This window comes from Mirounga leonina, unplaced genomic scaffold (genome assembly GCF_011800145.1).
Source record: "Mirounga leonina isolate KUSES-001 unplaced genomic scaffold, KU_Mleo_1.0 Mir_129, whole genome shotgun sequence".
Classification (NCBI taxonomy): Eukaryota; Metazoa; Chordata; class Mammalia; order Carnivora; family Phocidae; genus Mirounga; species Mirounga leonina.
This window is the reverse complement of record NW_023270323.1, coordinates 46,252,210-46,268,090: the sequence shown is the minus strand read 5'-3', so window position 1 is coordinate 46,268,090 and position 15,881 is coordinate 46,252,210. Positions and strand designations below refer to the sequence as shown.

The following is a 15,881-nucleotide window of genomic DNA, read 5'->3' as shown; positions in this document are numbered from 1 at the left end:
TTCCCTCTCTTGCTGTGCCTCTCTCTGTCAAATAAATAAAATCTTAAAAAAAAAAAAAAAAAAGAAAATGGAAGGACATGCAATGTACTTTTGTCTAATGTGAAATTAATAAATCACTAGAAAATTATTTTTAATGTTCTACAGAGAGTCTTATTGTGATCAAGATCAAAGCATCTTCATGGCTTCTTAGCATGTAATGTGCCAGTACCATGCATCAGCTTTATTTTTCCATGTATCTGTAAAGACTTTATTTCTAGAAGTTTCTATGTTCCTTGTGACGAGGTTACCTAGAATACATCCCAATGACTTGAACGGATAAAGACACAGTTTACACAGCTGAATATTATCAATTTTTCAATGGTAGAAAGTATAAATGAAAATAGAATAACCAAATCAATAATGACAGAAGCAACAACAAAAAACAAAAATTACATTTATCAAGGCCAGGGTTACTCATAATTTTTTTTCTGGAGATGAGTACAATATTGGTAGGCAAGAACACATAATAGTTTAATGTTGTGTTTAATATTCCTTTGTGTAAAACTATTGGCATTAATATTCATAGGACCACTGTGGTTTTTATTTTTATGAAGGCCGAGTAGCAAGCACCTTTGTAACATGAAAGATTTGTATTCAATTCCCTTTATGTAAAAGCAACCTAGTGCACCAAACTTATTAATTTATCTTCAACTAATGTATAAATGATTGAACTAATCTTGATTTACCAACTAAATGGAATATGAGCTCTCAACAAGCAAAATTTATTAATTTTTACAGTGGGCTTTATATACTTCTACCCTGCTTCTGAAAGATACAAAGAGGAAATTACAGCTTTTGTGGTTTCTTAAGGAATTAGTATAATCTAGTTGGTCCTAAACTGCAGAACAGGAATTAAACCTTAAGATTTCTTTTTTTATTTTAAAGATTTTATTTACTTATTTGACAGAGAGAGACAAAGCGAGAGAAGGAACACAAGCAGGGGGAGTGGGAGAGGGAGAAGCAGGCTTCCCGCCGAGCAGGGAGCCTGACGCGGGGCTTGATCCCAGGACCCTGGGACAATGACCTGAGCCGAAGGCAGACACTTAACAACTGAGCCACCCAGGCGCCCTTAAACTTTAAGATTTCTTTTGTGCTGGTTTACCTGTGGCTACCTTATAAGAAGAACATGCTTTTTTGATTCATATTTATACTTTCAGATGTTGATCCATTCCCTTCCTTCCTTGATTTGGTCTTTTCATTTAAAAAGATATCTTTCATGAATGATTGAATTGTTAGAATCATGTGTTCATTTGCTCTTTTTCTCGTATTACAGACTTTTTCCAGAAAATGGTATTATGAGATTCATGGCAAATGATTGGATTGGAAAATAATTCAGGCAGATGTGAAAAGATATATCAATAGCAAGTTGGAAAAATTCAATGTATATAATGATACCAAATAGTAGTAAGGGTGTGGGGGAAGATGAAATCATGCCCATGTTGGTTGAAGTGTAAATTGGTTTGATGACTTTGGAGAGCAATTTGGGAATACTTTGTAAAGTTGAAGATGCATCAGTCTTGCCAAGATACTTCTCTACCCTAGAAAAACCCAGGCACTTGTACACAGGGAGATTTCTGAGCAAGTTTGTAATACAGGAAATAATCCACTTAACGGTGAATAAACACATAAACCATGGTTTATTCAAACAATTAGTATGCAGGATTTATAATGAATGGTCCAGGCCTACATGAATAGTTAATTTAAAAAATGTAATGCCGAGTAAACAAAAATCAGTTGTAAAGGATAAAGTATAATTTATGTAAAATTTAGAAATAGTCCTATTTATGGATTCTACATACATAATAAAAGTAGAAAAACATCATGAAAATAATACACACCAACATTAGGATAGTGGTTACTGCTGGGGAAGAAAATGACAGGTTGAGGATATACATGTATCTATAACATTTCAGTTTTTAGAAAGCAAAGTGAGAGAATTGAAGTAAAGAAAGCAATGTTTTGGGCGCCTGGGTGGCTCAGTTGGTTAAGCGACTGCCTTCGGCTCAGGTCATGATCCTGGAGTCCCGGGATCGAGTCCCGCATCGGACTCCCTGCTCAGTGGGAAGCCTGCTTCTCCCTCTGACCCTCCTCCCTCTCATGCTCTCTGTCTCTCATTCTCTCTCTCGCAAATAAATAAAATCTTTAAAAAAAAAACAAAAACAAAGCAATGTTTTAACACATGTTAAACTTGGTAATTTAGCATTGTTTCATTTACAGGTGTCTTTCCCTTGCCTTTTGTACTCTTACATGTTTAAATGGTTTCATGGTTAAAAAGAAAAATAATTTCTAATTACCCACTGTAAAGGGCTGAATTCAGCCAGGTGAATGTACTCCCATAGGGGTAACTTCAAAGTAAGGGAATTAAAGAGGTTTTCTCTTAAGCTGGCCAAGGAAGTAGCAAGAAGAATAATTTGTCAAGGAATGAACTTTGATAATAGACCAGGATACACTGTGAATTTCATGGGAAATTATTCTGATACAGTCTTCTTTTAAAAAATCTTGAGGAATTAACTTAAGTGCTTATATTTTCTCAGTAATAAAAAGTAATGATAATATTCATAACATTTAATAAGCACTTACTGTATTCAGATTCTGCTAAATTATTTTCTCATCAAATTCTCACAGTGTCTCTGTGAAGTAGGTATTTTTTTTTTTAAAGATTTTATTTATTTATATGACAGACAGAGACACAGCGAGATAGGGAACATAAGCAGGGGGAGTGGGAGAGGGAGAAGCAGGCTTCCCGCGGAGCAGGGAGCCCGATGCGGGGCTCGATCCCAGGACCCTGGGATCATGACCTGAGCTGAAGGCAGACGCTTAACGACTGAGCCACCCAGGCGCCCCGAAGTAGGTATTATTATAAACCACTTTGGAAAATGGGCTAAGTACTTTCCCCATTTATGTAGCAGCACTAGTGTGTCTGGGTCATCCCCTTTGAATATTCTATTTAACAGTCTGTTTATTTCAGTGTTAGGACCTCAAAAACTAATTTTTTGAATATGTAAACGGGAGTTTATATTAACAGGCATCTGTCTGAATGGAAAAGATGTGCCTACGTCTTAATTTTCCTCCAGCTCAAAAAGTTTGTGTTTGTATAGTTAGATTGATTAGATACTAATTCTGCTTCTGAGAAATAATAATATTTTTATTAAGAAATAGAAATTGCTCATTTGCGCATTTAAAAGATCTTCAAATTGAGAAAGAGTAGGTAGAGTTTTTATATATTAAAATCAAAGCAGAAAAATTGCCCAAAGTATATTCAAGTGTATTTATTTCTCTCAGAAACAGGGAAAAGCTGAGGATGGAATCAGATTTAGGATTGGACTGTACAAGCTTAGTGTTTGAAGTTATTTGAGAAGGAGCATAATTTTTATTTTAGAATTAATTAGAGTTGAATTTATTGGGCCATCAAATGCTCTAATAAGTACCTGTTGTTTTTCAGGTACTGAACTATCCTCTTTACAAGTAGGATTTCATTTAGTCCTAGCAACATCGTATGCTCGTTTTGCAGATGAGAAAACAAGACATGGGAGGGTGAGTAAAAGGCTCAAGGTTGCACAGCTTGAGAATGGCAGAGTCATGATTCAATCTAGAGTAGAATTTGAATCCATGTTGTCAATTCTCTCCTTTTCCGTCTCCTTCAAGCTGTAAAGGGACCCAATGTAAAAACCTCCATAACTAATTTTAGTACAAGCAGGTGAATCTGAGTTCTGAAACCTGCAACACCTTTTGATGGAAGGCTGAGCACGTACTTATTTTTTTTGTGAGAAACAGTCACAATTAAGGATATTAACCTAAAGGACCTCAATAAAGATTGAGGTAGAGTTTAATGGAAAAAAAAATTGTTCTCTTTGGAAGACATGCTAGGGAGCTATGAATCGCTTTTCTTTTTATCCATGAAAATTAGAAGTATAGTATTCTGAATTATTTTCTAGGCAGAGAAACTGTAAAAGAATGCAAGACAGAGAGAGAAGCAGGAGTCAGAATATTATGTATTGCTTATTATTACAAAAGCAATACATGCACATGGTAGAAAACAAGAAAATATTGACAATTAAAGACAAAAATTTAAAAATCTGTAACTCTCACTGAGTGATAAATACCATTATTACCTTAGTGTGTACAACTCTCTCTATATTCTTTAAAAATCAAATCATGCTGTTCAGCCTATTTTGTTACCTGATTATAGCTTTTTTTTAAAGGTTAAAAAGCATTTCTTTTCATTCTTTAGGGCATACATGGAGCTATAGAAATGTCAATATGGTAAGTATATACCTGTGAGGTTTTTGACTACCTTTCCATAAAACTTATTTTAACAAAGTATTATTTTCTTCTGTTCTCTATTCAAGGTGGTTCCTTACAATTGTGATCTGGTTCTTGAGGCCAGCTACTGGGTGAATGTCAGGACTTTTTTTTTTAAAGATTTTATTTATTTATTTGACAGAGAGAGACACAGCAAGAGAGGGAACACAAGCAGGGGGAGTGGGAGAGGGAGAAGCAGGCTTCCCATGGAGCAGGGAGCCCAATGCAGGGCTTGATCCCAGGACTCTGGGATCATGACCTGAGCGGAAGGCAGATGCTTAACGACTGAGCCACCCAGGTGCCCCAAATGTCAGGACTTTCATGAACTGAACAACCCTCTATGTCAATCATATAATTCTTCTTCCAGGTTAGAAGGCTTATCCAGAGCCAAAGTTGAGACAGAGATAACCATCATTTGTGAAAGGTAGAAGAGATCCTACAGAATGAGTATTTATTTTACACATGGGATAAGTGAGGACTCCAAAATAATGTCCAAGGCCCTACAGCTAGTTGTTGGTGAGAGCCCCTGACTGAAATCCAGCTGTGCTAACTCAGTCCATTGCTCTGTCGTCTACTGCTTATTGTCTCTCGCTCAGGATTCCATCTCATGAGATTGCAGAATAGAGCACTGTGTTCTAGCTTTATTTGGGGCAATGTTTCCAGCATCCACCCTCAGGGCCCTGCATAAAGAGGGCCTTGGAAACATCTCCACCATTAAGAAATTCCATGAAGCTTAGTAATTGTTCCCATTACCCTTTAAAAGTCCTTTCTACCATTGGAAGAACAGAATGCCCATTCATTGGTCTTAGGATTTAAGACAGCTATTGGAAAGATTTTTAATTTGGTTTTCAGAGTCCTGTTACTGGGCTATGAGGCATGGTGGGAGTCTAAGATGGAGGGAGAAATGTAGAACAGAAGCTGGCCAGGGAATAGCCAAAGGTTTAAAATTTCACCAATAGGAAGGTTTTTCTTGTCCTTCCTTTATCAATTGTCATTGTCCTCTTCATCATCAGTCCAATTTTTTTTTTAATCTAACATATCTTATGCTTACTATAGTCAGATACTGAGTTCAGTGCTTTTATATACATTATCTCCTTTCATCTTATGAATCAAGTTATGTTTTTCCCATTGTACAGATTAGCACACTAAGGCTCAAGGGACTGTAAGAGCCTTGTAGCTAGTAATCACGCAAGGATTCTTTGGGTCTCTGGAGCCATACTCTTTACAGTCTATTATTCTATTCCTCTGACAACTATCCATGAGGGTCGAGGCCCCCAATCCCAAATCAGAGTGCAGAGTAAGCTTGGAATTGATCCAGACAGTGGTATGAAAAAAGAGGACCTAAGCTGGGGCCCATGAGGCCTATGGCAATGAGTTTTCTGAGTCTGGTACTGAAGATTTGGATCTGTCTGACCATCCTGGAGGTTATGTTCCAGGGGTGGGTTAAGGAGAATCCAGTATAATCAGGCTGTCTTGTTTTGTTTTACATATGACATCCACTTTCAGGGAAGAAACAGAACTAAGTCAGTGCAGTTTACATGCTGTATGTATTCAGTTCTTGGCAAGTGAGAGGTTTATGTGTGTTTAGGATCAGGGCAAGGATGGGAAGGATGAGGATCTTCCAACTGAAGGGAAAAAAAATGTGCAAGTCACAATAGGGTGGTGAAGGAGCACATTCAAAGTAATAAAGGCCACCTTGAGGGGTGGTGGACCAGATTTCTCCCTGTATTGTTGCTGGTGGAGTATGCGCAATTTTCTATTTGAATATCTATATAGTCTCAGTTCTCAAAGTATGGTCTCCAGACCAGCAGCACCAGAATCACCTGGGAACTTGTTGGAAATGCACATTCTTGAGCTCCATCCCAGACCTACTGAATTGGAAAACTTGGAGTGGGGCCAGGTCTTACAGATCCAGGTGCCTGGTGCAACTGATGTTTGAGACCCACTGACCGGCAGCATCACAACATTTAATTGTCAGGCAACCATACGGGTTAAGTATTATTATCTGTTTTACAGAAAAGAAATCCAGAAAATGTCCAGTTAATGTTGGGGATCATGCCCATCTAGTAAATAGCAAAAGTGAAATTAAAATTCACTATTATCTAGTTGTAGAGTTTAGGTGCCATGCTGCTTCTGGGTAATTTTAACTGTTAACTGAATTTCATCTTTGAGTTAATCTGTTTGGACATTTTCTTCAGAGGTGATTATACTTTCATATTATTATATAATATCATAATATATATTTATGTTGCCTCTAACATAGCATTTCAATGATATAATGGGAACTATCTACTCCAAGGAATTATCCTGAAGCACTTCCAGATCAATTAACTTTCCTTCCTTTTCCCTTTAGCTCGTTTCTTCCACAATTTATTTTGAAAATCTCAATGCTATGAAAGTTAAAAGAATAATCCAATAAGTAATAATACATTCTTTGCTAGTTACCAGTTAACCCTTTTCCTTTTTCCCTTTTTCCACATGTACTTTATCTCTCTCTTCCTGTGTGTATGTATCCATGTCTATGTATGTTTATGTATCATGCATACACATTTTTCTGAGCTATTTGAAAATAAATTGCAGATATTATAACAATTCACCTCTAAATTATTTAGTATGTTTCTCCAAGAACTTTTCTTACACATCCACAATACTACTAGTACATCGAATAGATTAAACAGTTGTTCAGTAATATAATTAAATATACAGTCCATATTCTAATTTCTTCAATTATTAAAGAAAAAGTCCCTTATAGTTTTTTTTTTTTTAAGATTATTTATTTGAGAGAGAGAGAGAGAGAATGCATGAGCGTGGTGGGAAAGGGCCGGAAGAGAGGGAGAGAGAGTCTTAAGCCGACTCTGCTGAGCACAAACCGTATGGGACACGGGGCTGGATCCCATGACCCTGAGATCGTGACCTGAGCTGAAACCAAGAGTCAGATGCTTAACCTACTGTGCCACCTAGGTGCTGCCCCTTATAGTTTTTTTTTAAATTCAAGATTCAACAGAAATCATGGAATGCATTTTGCTATCATGTCTTTTTAATCTCCTTTATCTACAATAGTTCCTCTGTTTTTTTTTTTTGTTTGCTTTCATGCTCTTGACATTTTTGGAGTGTGGGCTCATTGTCTAGAAGAATGTCCCACTTCCATTTGTGTACTTCCTGTTGCATCACGTTAGGAAGCACATGATGTCTGTTTGTGCCATTCTTGATAATGAACAATTTGGTTATTTAGTTACTTGATGTCTGCTTAGATCTCTGCAACATAAAGGAAGATCTTCCTCTTACAAATGAAAAGCGGTATGTGAGATGATGCTCTGAAACCTGTTCTTCAACTTTTCACTCAGTGGTGTTAGCATCAGTATCACGTAGGGGGTTGCAAAAGGGTGATTTTTCTAAGTTTATTATTTCTACATTTATTAACTGGCATTCTTCTGCTCCATCATTTCCCCCTTTTTCTCTCCCCTTTATTTTGTATGTATTATGTATTAGGTATACATCTATCAATATATGCATGAATGCGTATATGTATGCATGTATGTGTTATCATCATTTACTTTGATTACATTATTCTTAATATTATCTTTTTCTTTAAGTCTAAGGTTAATCATTATCATTTCTATCATTTTTTGAAGCATAAATACATCATAATTTTTAATGAATGATACTAACTGTATGGTCACTGGGTTTGTACCTAAATAGAAGAAATAGAAGAGATTTGATGATTTGTGTAGCCAGTGGGATGGTTCAGCCCCTTACTCTTGTAGTCTCTGTTACTCTTTAGGACTTGGTTGACATATTTGGGGCAGAGTGGAGGGAGGAAGGATGGCCAGAGAGAATCTTTTAGATCTGATTTTTCACCCAAATTTCTGTATTTGTAGCCTATTTTTAAGAGAAATCTGCTTTGAATTGGAGTCAAAGGTATCTTCTGTGGCGCATTTTTATATCTTTGTGAGTTCAGTGGTCTTCAAGTATTTTATATACATGAGACTATGGCGTATGTTATATTATTATGCTATATATATATGTATATACACACACATATATATTCAGTTGTTGTGAGAAGAGGATCTCTATATTTTCTCTGATAATATGAGTCATCTTCAAGTTTTAATATTGCTAAGGGGAAAGAAATGACTAAGATTGAGAGAATAAAAGTTATAAAATAGGTCACAATGTTTGGAAACAACTTGTAGAATACATGAAAAATATAAACATGATGAATTGTGAGAAAATAAAATTTGATTTGTGCTAGAGTGAGTGAATTGGGTTAAAGGTAGTAAGTTACATTGGTTATTCTAAAGAGATTACAAACATTATTTAAAAAGTAGTCTTGTTTTAGATAAAAATGCCATGTTAAAATTAAATTATTAAAGAAATCTATGATCATTTAGACTTGTGAATTAATATTATATATACTTTAAAAAGCATGATAGGAAAAGAAAAAAACTGGGAAAAATAGGATTATCTTTAAAATGGAGATTAAGAAAAATTAGAGTAGCTGAATATAATGATTTCTAGCTGTGTTCCTTCTGGTTTTCTTGAAAATTGTGCCCTCTAAGTGCTGGGAAAGCTCAGAGAAAGCCTAAGTCAGTGGTTGAGTAAGTGGGTTGGGTATTAGAAGTACATTTGCAAAACTTCAGAACAAATCTTCTGTTGCTTTATTTTTTTTTATTTTCATTTTTTAAAAGATTTTATTTATTTGAGAGAGAGAGCACAAGCAGAGGGAGCTGCAGAGAGAGAGGGAGAAGCAGACTCCCTGCTGAGCAGGGAGCCTGACGTGGGGCTCGATCCCAAGACCTGAGATCATGACCTGAGCCTAAGGCAGACGCTTAACCGACTGAGCCACCCAGGTGCCCCTCTTCTGTTGCTTTAAATAAAGCTCCTAGGAATTTATTTCTTTAACTTTTCTCCTGATTCTTCCATTAAAGGTTGTATAAGCGCAGTATAACCATGGAGGGGGAGGAAATTTCTCAGAGTTTTTTGAGAAAAGAATTTGAGGCAAACAACCTCAATCTTTCAGGTGCAAGCAGGGCTGCCATGGATGTTGGACAGACTGTGCCTTGTCTGCCCTAGGGCTCCTGTCCAGGAAGAGAGGGGGGCCATGCTCTGACTGACAAGCTATGCATTGTGACAAGATCAAGAGACGTCAGTCTGGAAGAAAGAGTACCTTTCTGTAATATGCACAAAGGACACATATGGGCTAGGTTAAACCTGGCCACAATATTGGTGAAATTTAGAAGTAATTCTCTCTCCCTCTCTCTTTTTTTTTTGAAATAATTCTCTTTTAAATGCTGTTCCAGATGACTGTGTCAGAAGGAGACGTGGGAAGGGGAAAGTAAAGGTCTAAAGGCTATACTCCTTGATTAAAATGACAGGTATTGATTATCATTTTTTATCTTTTCTGATCTCTCTGGAAGAAGAAAGTGATCTTTCAAATTCCTTTGTGATGAAAAGCAGTGCTTATGTTTAAAGAAATATTTCTGGTGTTCAGAGTAAGCAACACATTATTTATGGAATCTTAGTTTGGGGTATGTCTGCTTTCATTTTTAGTTCCCAAATACTAGAATTTCAGAAGAAAATCATTTAAAAATACTATTTATGGTCGTTTTTAAACTACTTTCAATTTTTTTATTCTTTATATTCACTCTCTGTAATCATGTTAAGGTATCTTCTAAAAATCAGTGGCTTTTGAGGGACCATAAAAGCTTAACCACAAAAGGTTATGGGATTAAAAAAAAGACCTTAAAAGCGACACTTATTACTATTTTTTTCTCATTCAATTTGTCAACCTTAAAAGTAAAAGATACAGTTTTTGTTTTTTTTTTTTTTTTTTAATCAGCACAATGGGCTTATTCAGGAATAGCAGAGGAATTACAATTTGGGACAAGCATACTATAGCAAAAGCTATAGGCAAGTCTGGTTTCTTATTGGCTGGGCTGTTGCCAGACAAGGGGAAAAATCTTCCTTCTTCCAGCTGGGGTAAAGCTTTTTCCTTTTGGGAATGTAAGATATGCCTCTTCAACTGAGCCTGCAATTGATGACAAGTGGTGATATATGAGAGCGCTCCCTTTTGGCCTCCTGACTCCACTTTAAATGAGGTTTCTTTTCTTCAGTTACACACATTGCTATTTGTTATTCATGTGGCTGATTCTTACTGTAACTTCTTAATTTTTTTTGAGAGCTTTTGAAAACTATTCCCTTTAGGGGCGCCTGGGTGGCTCAGTCCGTTAAGCAGCTGCCTTCGGCTCAGGTCATGATCCCAGGGTCCTGGGATTGAGCCCCGCATCGGGCTCCCTGCTTGGCCCGCTTCTCCCTCTCCCTCTGTCTGCCGCTCTGCCTACTTATGCTCTCTATCTCTGTTAAATAAATAAATTAAAAATCTTAAAAAAAAAAAGAAAACTATATTCCCTTTAGAAGGAAGCAAGGCAAAGACAACAACTAGTCTATATCTTTGTCAGACTTTAATATTTTAACAAGCCATTTTTATACAAATTGATATTGCCATTATTGTTATTCTTGAGTGATTAGTAATCTTTGAATTGCACTGAGGTCAGTTGTCTTTGTATCCCTTAAGGAGAAATCTGGGATATTGGGAAACGGTGGTGGTTTACTGAAAATTGTCATTCCACGGTGTGTTTATTTGTTTGTTTTTGAGACATACCTGTTGAACTTTTTTTTTTGCTTATGTGTATGCGAGCGGCAATATTTGTAGGTATAGGTCATTTATAGCTAATCAAGTTCCCTCAATCTTCTGAATTCTTTGTACTCTCCAGCAGCTGTGCCTGATCCATTTTGACCGTCACCCCCACCAAATGCCTCACTACCACACCAGATGAGCCAGATGGCTTGTTTCTCTTTACTCCTAACATGCTGCTCTGGAGACATGCCTAACTTCTATCATTCTTTCTATTTTCCTGTGGTTCATATACCTGAAGTAAGTGTTAGAGTAACAGTCACCTTTTTGAAATTAGTTTTTCAGCAAGCAGTTTCTCTCAAGAACTCAAGCATGGAGAGACTAGGAAGTATATACAACTGTTCCTTCTCTTCTCACACTGTCCAGCTGGGGCAGGTTTTTTCTGGTTTCAACAAAATATTCAATACATTTCAATCTGGGCCAATTGCCAGATTTGTGATGGCACCGTAGAGCTCTACAATTGATTTTTGAAAGTGGCTATATTTTTAATTTTTCTCGTATAACATAGGAAGATAATTCTCTCGAGTGCACTATAAAATAACAAAGCAGTGATTTCATTGGTTTTTTTTAATGAGCCAGCAGAGAGGCTATGACTGGGGAACTTTTATGGATCACAGGATTTACAATTTGGAGAACTAAAAGAGATAAACAACTAACTGATGTTCTTGAGGTATTGGTAAGTGTTGCAGACCTGTGATAATGACTCCCATGTTAAAATCCTTTAATTATGCATTGATTTGTCCATAGTAGTAGATTTTGTATTGTCTGCATCCCCTTCTGATACTTTTGGGAGCACAGCATAATGATATATTTCTGATCTTTGTGATATTTAGGATTAACAGGAAGCCCAAAGTGAGAGTGACTTAAAGAAGGCAGAGATTTATTTCTCTTTCTCACAAACAGGAAGTGGAAGTAGACAATCCACAACTAATAAGGAAATTCCACAAACATGAGGGACTCAAGTTCCTTCCACCAGGTCTCCCTGCCATCTTAACATATAGCTTGTAACTCGTGGTCCTAGATGTCTGCTCCAGATACAAATCTCGTGTCTGCTCTTAGCCAGCATGAATGAGGAAGGATAAGGATACACCCTTCCCTTTAAGGAAGAACACTTACTCGAAGTTTTCATAGACCATTTCTACTTACATCCTGTTGGCCAGGGTCTAGTTACATTGCCATGTCTAGCTATAAGGAAGACTGTGAAATGTAAATTTCATTCTGGGCAACCTGTTCCCAGTTAGAAATTAATGGTTCTATTACCAAAGGAGTAGAGGAAGATGAATATTGGGGCACAATTAGCAATCTCTGATGTAATTTTTAATAGTTTGCTTTAGAGACTTATTTATGAATATTTTCCAGGGGCAGTTTTTAAATTCTCCTTGAGAACTTGATCTATTTTCTGGAATAGTTCAATGCATTTTGTTAATGACATTGTTTTAAAGTATAAGAAAGGGAGATTCTGATCTTTCTTAAATGGTGTAAGAATGGGGCACAGATCTGTATCCTGTTTCTCACCCATCAGCTCTGGCACACACATATACCCAAACCTTTACAGGTGTGTTGCTAAATTTTGATCAATGAGAAAAACTTATTAATTTTTGTAGCTGATTATGTATATAGTTATGCCATGTTGTCATTTAGAACACTGAATTGAGTAGGTGCCCAGAGGCTGTATACAGCAGGTACAGAAATCAAGGGCAGTATGGAGAGGTTTCTGTGTTGGAGATGCAGGCTCTACCTTGTGGATTTGCTATCATGAACATGGGGCTTCCATTTTCCACCTTCACTCCCACATTCCAACCAATGGGAAAGGAATTAGAGGAGGAGAAGAGCACATGCCTTCCCTTTACTGGCAGAATCTGGAATTTGCACACATTACACAGGTAGATCTATCTTTCTTTCTTTCTTTCTTTCTTTCTTTCTTTCTTTCTTTCTTTCTTTCATTTTCTTTCTTTCATATAACTATCTCTTACACTCAGACTTTTATATTGATTAAATCTGATTACATCTAAGTCTTTTAGCCTTTAACACTGTTTGCTATTTTTCATTATAAAGGAGCATATATATTTTGAAATATATAAATCTCTAAATGTATTTAAAGATAAGTGGGGCGCCTGGGTGGCTCAGTCGTTAAGCGTCTGCCTTCGGCTCAGGTCATGATCCCAGGGTCCTGGGATCGGGCTCCCTGCTCAGCGGGAAGCCTGCTTCTCCCTCTCCCACTCCCCCTGCTTGTGTTCCTGCTCTCGCTGTCAATCTCTCTGTCAAAAAAAAAAAAAAAAAAAAATCTTAAAGATAAGTATTTCACAGTATAAATTATTGTTTGCATTTTGAATGGTATCTTTAGATTGTGTTATCAGAATTGGGACAAACAGATTTGATAAATATTGCCAATTTACTTTTTTAAAAAAATTAAAATTTATGTTCTTAGCAGCTATATTTGAGTGTTTATTGCAAACTTACTAGCATTAAGTTTTCTCATGCAGTTTTAAGAAATATGTAAGATGTCTTCATTCTAAGTGAAGATAAATATTTATTGTCTAGTCTTAGCTTTTTCCATTTTGTTTTTTTCTTAAGGGATCATATTAGGTATTTATATTTAAGTAATGCTAATTTTTCTTCTGTCGTATTTACTTAAAAATTTCAGTATGTTCTAAGTCTTTTGAATTCTTTTTTTTTTTTTCAAAGATATTATTTATTTGACAGAGACACAGTGAGAGAGGGAACACAAGCAGGGGGAGTGGGAGAGGGAGAAGCAGGCCTCCCACTGAGCAGGGAGCCCAATGCGGGGCTCGATCCCAGGACCCTGGGATCATGACCTGAGCCGAAGGCAGACGCTTAACCGACTGAGCCACCCAGGCGCCCCAGTCTTTTGAATTCTTATTGAAGAATTTAATAAGAACTTAATTTTTATTCTTCTTATTGAAAGATATAAAATGCATACATAGTTCAGTTTATTAATCATAAACATTGTGATTTTCTTTTTACTGTTTCTAAGTGTACAAGATATTTACCATCCTGACGTTCAGAATTGCATAGGTATCTTCATTTTCTTCCATTTTATTTTTTTCTTTAATTTAATTTAGTGTATGGAATGAGGTAAGGCTCTAAGTCCATACATTTTTCCCAAATAGCCAGTAGTGAATCCCTGCTGTTTATTAAATAATCTTTTTCATTTGCATCAATTTGTAGTATCTTATATGTTATGTAAATACACAAACTATAATATGTATTTTCAACCTATCTTTTCTATCTTATTGGTGCCAGAAATATTTTTGTAGCAGAATATTTTTATGTGATGAGAAATTTTGTTGTAGTGTTTGGGATGTCCTTACAGCAGTTATTACCATTTTGTGCCGAGAGACCAATAAAAGCATTTAAAAAAAAAAATGATTTCAGAAAGTGCTTTTCCACATGACTGTCCTGCAGGCACTTCAAACTCAATACATCCAGAAGAAACCCATTATTGGTAGCCCTATTACAGCTCTCTTCTAATGGTTCCTAGTGTAGTTAATGGCTTCTCTCTCATCCAGTCTCCCTCGCTACAAAGCCCAGCGCCATTTCTGACTTTTCTCTCTGCATTTCACCCTACATACAACTATTCCCTAGTGTTTTCTAACTCTGTCCAGAAAACTAGAATCATTTTTTCCCTTTGGTTGCCACTGCCTCTCCTCTCAGGGCTCTGCCACCTCTCCCCTGAACGTTGAGAACAGCTTCAGGTTCTTGCCTGCAGCCTCCCGTATGTCCACCTTCTGCATAGGTACCAGTTATCTCTCTAGATTACAGATACAAACATATTACTCGTTCTGCTCTTAATCCTTGGGTGGCTTCCCGTTGTCTTCAGAATAGCATTCAAACTCATTACTGGGCTATTCAAAGCTGAGCAAAAGATGGGTCTCCTTCTGACTTTACCTTTTCAGCTCCCTTCATTCCTGGCCACCCACAAACCCTGTGTTTCTGTCACCCTGGTAAATGGCTCACCTTTACTTTGAAATATTTAAACGTGCTTTTCCGTTGGGCTGTTTTGTCCATAAACACCTCACTCTATTTTCATAATCCACACTTTAATTCCCAGATCAAATATCACTGGCTCTGGAAAGCTCTCTTTATCTATGAAGTCAAACTTAATTGCCCTGTACTCTGCGCTCCTATTGAATTTGTGTACACATTTATCACAGCCCAGGTTACTTTCTAAATTATTTAAGATGCAGTATATCTGGTGAGACTGTACATTTTAAGGGGGCCAACATAGCCCATCTGTCTTTGTAGACACAGAATATGACTGACCTCACAGCAGATTTTCTTAGTTCTGGGAGAATAACTTAAGCATTCCCTCTTAGTTGTATAACTGAGATGTGAGTTTGTACCTATAGCATGGACAGTATCTAACCCCCAGCCTTCTAGGACTCTTTAACATGCAGAACTAATCCCTGGGGGAAGATTTAGGTATGTTTGCAGAGGGCCAAAGAATACCCTAGAAGACATGTTCAGGTACCATCTTCTTTCCTTCCAAGGTTTACTGGGGTAACTTTTCTGATAGATTGAGAAGGTTCTGATGGATTTAATGGCCCTCTGTCACTAAAGCTTATGAAGGACCTGAATGGGGAGCTTACTGTGAGGAAGATGGTCCTGATTCACCACCATTTTCCCTATTTGTGGGGTTTGATTGTTTCTGACAGAACTTGGGTTTGTGCTGGAAATCTCTATGACCTACATCCTGGGTTGGCCCCTGACCCCCATCCATGGTGGGCTTCTGAGTACAAACTAAAGGAGATAAAACCTTGGGAGCCCAAGCAGAAGGTAGCATTGCAGCCTCTGGTAAGGATCTGGCCCAGGAGGATGACTTAGG

At 37.0% G+C, this 15,881-nt stretch overlaps 1 protein-coding gene across 6 annotated transcripts in view; it reads left to right on the top strand.

Annotated features, from left to right (window-relative positions):
• GRXCR1 (glutaredoxin and cysteine rich domain containing 1) overlaps positions 1-15,881 on the top strand; it is a 308,941-nt gene that overhangs the window by 21,532 nt on the left and 271,528 nt on the right. For 2 of the 6 annotated variants that reach the window (XR_004679243.1, XR_004679242.1), the window contains exon 3: positions 9,642-9,716. The exons of 3 other annotated variants lie outside the window; for them this stretch is intronic. The gene's annotated coding sequence lies outside the window, so the exon portion shown is untranslated. Of the gene's footprint in view, positions 1-4,270; positions 4,303-9,641; positions 9,717-15,881 lie in introns of all 6 variants that reach the window. One more of the 6 variants, XR_004679240.1, reaches the window with a different exon arrangement.